The following is a 6154-nucleotide window of genomic DNA, read 5'->3' as shown; positions in this document are numbered from 1 at the left end:
GGAAAATCCCACCTTGTGATTTCTGATATACACGGACCAATAGATGCTAGGGATCAAGGTGTCCTTGGAGGAGACTCTTGAAGCAGTGAATACAGGTAGACGTAGAGAAAGAGGCATGCTCTCAGATCTGAGAGGAGCTTTGGGGAAGCCTTCTGGGAAGGGTAGAGGAGAGGGAGAAAGGTGAACTCTTTTCAAAGCTGTTAAATTTATGCTATGCCAGAGGTTGTTATAAATGGCTTAATCTCATGATTTGTAGACCATGGCTTTATCTCTTGTCCCTCTCTTAGTCTTGTTTTATGCATTCCCACTCCCACAACCCCAAACATTGCTTTAACAAACCTGGTTTGTCCACTATGCTTGGTGTTAGCTGAGCAGACCCACAATTTACACAATTGCCACTGAAGTAAAGTGGAGGTGGGGACTTTACTAGGCACGTTCTCTGTATTTCCTTTCCTATCTCCGCAGTTCATCAAGAAACAGATGCGCAAATACCTACATATTTCAAAGCAACAGTCCTCTTCCTCTGGGGGAGATATCAATTCGGGCATCAAGTCAATACACCCCATCAGATAAAGGGCAATATTTTTGACAGGTGCTCACTTCGGCAGCACATATACTAAAACTGGAACGATACAGAGAAGATTAGCATGGCCCCTGCGCAAGGATGACACACAAGTTCATGAAGCATTCCATATTTTTTAAATCAAAAATATATTTGACAATAATGTGCATCATCATGGTAGCAATTCTGCTGTAGCAAGTGTAATGAGGAGATGAATGGCTGATTACTAACCAGTGTCCTGAATTTAAACTCTAGCATACACACCTACATACATACAAAAGATGAGAAAGGGATCTTTTGCCAACAGCAAAATAAGGTAATTCATGGAGTTGTGATCAGGTGGAGTATTTCAGACAGAAGAAAGATGTACTATTGTGGGAAGAAGCATGGTGCCTCAAAATATTGAAGGCAGTGTCAGAGCTGGAAGGCAAGAGTGATGAGAGAGATGCTGGAGAACATCTGCAGGGGGCAGGTCAGGCAAGGCTTTGAGGTCCATGGAAAGGATGTTGATGTCTGGCCTTGAGTAATGAAAAGCCACTGAAATGTTGTAAATAGGGGCATGACTTGATCAAATCTGCACTTTGTAAAGGGCACTGGGGTCGCTGTGAAGAGAAATATTTGGGGACGGGGTTGTTAATATGTGACTTTATGTTACTTCCTATCCTTTGCCACAGGATCCATAAAATGAGGAGATTGGAGGGGATGTTTTGAAAGACACCTTTCCATTTGAAATATCCATGTAGGGTGGACATTCCTTCAATGAAGGACTTGTGGCCCAGGCTTCTGCTAGTGTGTTTGGACATTGCTTTGGCTTCAGATAATTCCCTCAGCCAAGGTAATGCCCCAGAGCATGCAGCAACAACTGATTGATGTGGAGTGTGAAGGTCTGGCCGTCTTGGCCCAACACAGACCAACTCTCAAGGGCCTTTTGACTTTGAGAGCTCCATGTGAGGCCTGCCTCACAGCTCGACTTCTTCTGTGTAATCCTACTTTCTTCCCTTCCCTTCCACAGGTGTTGGTCCTAAGGGCACTCTTTAATAAACCATCCTTTTCATAAAACTCTATCTCAAAATCGGTTTCTTTGCGGTGTTATTTACAATAGCCAAGATATGAAAGCAACCCAAGTGCCTATCAATAGACAAGGGGATAAAAAAGGCTGTGGTACATACACTGAGTGGCCAGATTATTATAATATCTGAACTCATAATAATCTGGCCACTTAGTATATATCCTATGTAATAAAAGGCTAATATGCAAATTGTCTCCTCGACCAGGAGTTCGACCAGCAGGCAGGCCGGCCGGCCAACCGCCCATGTACAAATTCATGCACTGGGCCTCTAATACACACACACACACACACACACACACACACACACACACACACACTGAGTGGCCAGATTATTATGTGTTCAGAGATCATAATAATCTGGCCACTCAGTGTATATACAATGGAATATTACTTGGCCATGAAAAAGAATATTACCATTTGCAATGGCATGGGGTGGACCTAGAGGATATTATGCTAAGTGAAATAAGTCAGTCAGAGAAAGAGAAATACCATATGATTTCACTTACATGTGGAATCTAAACAACAAAATGAATGAGCAAACAAAATTGAAACAAACTCATAGATACAGAAAACATACTGATGGTTGCCAGAGGGGAGTAGGTTAAAAGGGGACTGGGTGAAAAAGGTGAAGAGATTAAGAAGTACAAATTGGTAGTTACAAAATAGTCACAGGGATGTAAAGTACAGCATAAGGAATGATCCAATAATAATATTTTAAGAACTCTGTAAGGTGTCAGGTGAGTACTTGAATTATCGGGGAAACATTTTTGTAAAGTATGATTATCTAACCACTATGCTGCACACCTGAAATTAATTCAAAATAATATTTAAAAATAAAAAGAGCAAAAAGCAAAAAAATATATTTTGGGGGAATACAATTTGCAACACTGTGTTAGTATAATGTGCTGTGGCCACCTCTTCTGACTCCATTAACCTTGTGAAAAGAGTTGGTGATAGACACGTTCTTTCTCTCGTTCTCTCTCCCTCTCAAGTACCCCCCTTCTGAAGCACACCAGAGCCCTTACATCCTTGCTTTCTTTCTCCTAAGCTCCAAGGGCCCTTCTTTTGCCTCTAAAACTTGTTTTGTGAGCCCATGCAGCCCAGCTGCTCACTTCCTCCACAACTCACTTCTTCTACCACTGTATCTTTCCATTTTTTGTTCGTGTTTTTTTGTTTCTTTTTTAAAAAAAATTTTTTTTCCTTTTGTTTTTTCTTTTTTACCACTGTATCTTTCTAAATAAACTTTTGCATTGGTTTATAAAAAGAGAGAGAAAGAGAGAGTTGGTGATAGCCAGGAAGGGTATAATGTACTCTATATGGTTTTAGATGTAAATATTAAGTATATGTCCTTATTGCAAAAGTGTGCCTACTTTGGAAAGTTTAGAACATGTGGATATGAAAAAAAGGAAACAAATGTCCCATTGTTTGCCTTGATAATTCATCGATTACTCAAAAATGAACTGGTTAGACTTATGCCTCCAGAAAGATGGAGTAGACATATTTTCCCCTATTCCTCTCATTCATACAACTAAAGACCTAGGGCATTATATGTAAAACAAACATGAGAAGACTCTGAAAGGCGGGGAGACGCAGAGAGACCTGCCAGGGACCACAGGAAATGAGGTGGTGAATTCCCTGGGTTTTTATTTTTTGTCTCATGCATCCCAGACTTGGAACTGAAGAAGCTGGCAAGCCTGAAAAAAACCAGTCCCAACAAAAACCTTATCTCTCTAGCCAAAGGACCAGGAAAGGAGCAGCCAAAAAAAACCCAAAAAACAACAAAAAAAAAAAACAAAGGCAGAAAGCTTTCACACAGTAACTGCTCTACTCCAGCCAAACATCGCAGAAAAACCAGTGCTCCCAACCCCGACCCAAGCAACCAATAACATGGAGAGATGTTTGTGATGATTCGAAAACAGGCATGATAACAGTGTATGTACTTTTTCTCCCTTTTTGTAGGACTCTACATCCATTTTAAGTTCTTCAGCCTGCAAGAAGAGACAGCTGGTCCTCAGTGGGACCTCATTGTCCTTCAGTGGGACCTCACATGTGGGGCACAAATCTTTGATATAAAAGAAGATGTAAACTGGAGAGAGTTCTCAAGTGCTAGGGTTACTACTGTCCCCTGCTGCTAAGGAGTGGCGTAGCAGGCACAAGACACTGGCATCACCCCTCCCATCTGCTGCACACAGACCTGGATTGTTGAGATTGTTAGTGATGAGGTCCTTTGTAACCAGGAGACAAGAACAGCAAAAACAGTGATAAGGATTTGAAACTGTACAGCAAGGAACAATGCATTAGTGATGACTCTCACCTAACGTGCATTGTTGAAACAATATATCTGAGCTGGTAGAAATTATATAATAGAGCCCCGGCCAGGTAAACTCAAGAGCGTCATCTGGATATGCCAATGTTGTGGGTTCCATCCCGTCAGGGCATATGTAAGAGTCAACCAATGAAAGCATAAATAAGTGGTACAAGAAATCCATCTCTCTCTCTCTCTCTCTCTCTCTCTCTCTCTCTCTCTCTCTCTCCTTTTTACCCCCTTTCATCAATCAATAAATAAAAAATTAAAAAATTATATGATAGAAGCAGGATTTGGAGATGAAAAATGTAATTTGATAATTTTCTTTTCTTATGCCTGGGCTGATCAACAAACAGCAATATGATGTTACTGACTAATAAGAGCTCAGGGATGTTATTTATGAACTTGTCTACCAATGACAGAGGTGGTAAGGCCAACAAAATCAAAATCAAGGTAAATGGTGCTGGAACAATTGGACTCCCACGTGAAAAAAAGAGAGGAATCTCAGCTCATCTTACACAACATATATGTAAATTAACTAAAATATACAAAATTTGACGTTATAAAACTTCTAGAAGAAAACACAAGGGAACATCTTTGTGACCGTGTGTTAGACAAAGATGTCTTGGCTAGGACACAAAAAGCATATGAACCATGAAAGAAAACACTGTTAAGAAAATGAAATCATTAGCCACAGATTTTTATTTTTATTTTTGGTTAATCCTCACCTGAATTTTTCCATTGATTTTTAGAGAGTGAAAGAGAGGGAGGAGGGGGACAGAGAGAGAGAGAGAGAAACATCAATGTGAAAGACACATTGGTTGGTTGCCTCCTGCATGTGCCCCTACAGAGTCTGGGGATCAAACTTGCAACCGAGATATACGCCCTTGACTGAAAATCCAACTGGAAATGTTTCTGTCAGTAGACTGATGCTCTAACCACTGAGCAAAAATGGCCAGGGCACCACCGAATTTTTTAAAGGATAGATTTATTGCGGTATAATTTATATATGGTAAAATTAACTTCAGGTGTGTGGTTCTATGAGTTTTGATGAATATGTATTTCCATATAACCACCATCACCAGAATTAAGATACAGAATAGTTTCATCAGCCCAAATAAATTCTTTTCTGCCCCCACTGTGTTCCTTCTTCTCCCTTCAACCCCAGTCCCTAGTAACCACTGATCTAATTGCTGTTCATGTGCAAAATTTTGCCTTTTTCAGGATGTCATATAAATAGAATCTGACAATATATAGATTTTCATGTCTGGCTTCTTTCTTTCTCTTAGCATACAACTTTTGAGGTCCATCAGGGTTGTTGCATGTATCAAGGGCTTGTTCCTATTTACAGATGAGGCGTATTCCGTTGTATGGAGGTACCATAATTCATTTATTCATTTGCCAGTTGATGGACATTTGGGCTATTGTCAGTCCTATAAACATCCATATACACGTATTTGTATGGACATATGTTTTCAGTAACTACATAGGAATGGAATTGCTGGGCCCTGTAATTGTTACATGTTTAACTATATCAGAAAGCGTCAAGCAGTTTTCTAAAGAGGCTGTATCACGTTTTAGTTCTGCCAGCAAACTATGAGAGTTGGTGGCAGCAACCTTTGGTTGACATTTTGAATGCTCTGTAAGTTTTTAAAAATGAAATCAAAGGATCTTATTTTAATGAGGTAAATTTGAGAATTTTTTTAATCAGAATAACAATCTTTTCTTTTATGTGCACCATGCTCTCATAAGTTGCCCACGAATTTAGAAATTGTGACACTTCTAATGAAAATAACCTTTCAAATAAATCTTTACGTCTGATTTCTTTTTTAATTTGTTAATTTGCTGCCTGGGAATAGAATAGACATCTCTGAATTTCTAAATAAAAATAAAAGTCAGTGGATGGTGAAGAAATGGAAATTAGGAATATATTATTTATTTCCAATCATGGTCACAAATACTTCCAGATTAAAAAAAACATTTAAATAGTATATAAAATCCAATCTAATTTGTTTAAAATTTATTTTTGACGGTGGGGTTAGAGTCGACATAACTTTAAAAAATATCTGCTCATCCTTATTTTCTAACCATTATGGAAGGCATGTAGATAGATGCCTTGTTTAATTTTAAGCGTTAAAAAAATACCCACGAAAGGCAGCTACCAGCTGCTGTTTTTTAGGGGCAGAAAGTAGAGGTACTCTCCCACTTTAACGCCCCC

General features: G+C 39.3%; 1 non-coding gene across 1 annotated transcript; it reads left to right on the top strand.

Moving 5' to 3' along the window:
• The first annotated feature begins 592 nt into the window (after positions 1-592).
• On the top strand, positions 593-699 carry LOC114233789 (U6 spliceosomal RNA). The gene has a single exon (XR_003619937.2). It is a non-coding gene; the product is annotated as a U6 spliceosomal RNA (small nuclear RNA).
• The last annotated feature ends 5455 nt before the right edge of the window (positions 700-6154 follow it).

This window comes from Eptesicus fuscus, chromosome 6 (genome assembly GCF_027574615.1).
Source record: "Eptesicus fuscus isolate TK198812 chromosome 6, DD_ASM_mEF_20220401, whole genome shotgun sequence".
NCBI lineage: Eukaryota > Metazoa > Chordata > Mammalia > Chiroptera > Vespertilionidae > Eptesicus > Eptesicus fuscus.
Note: the sequence above shows the minus strand (reverse complement) of the source record. Positions and strands in the feature narration are given on the sequence as shown.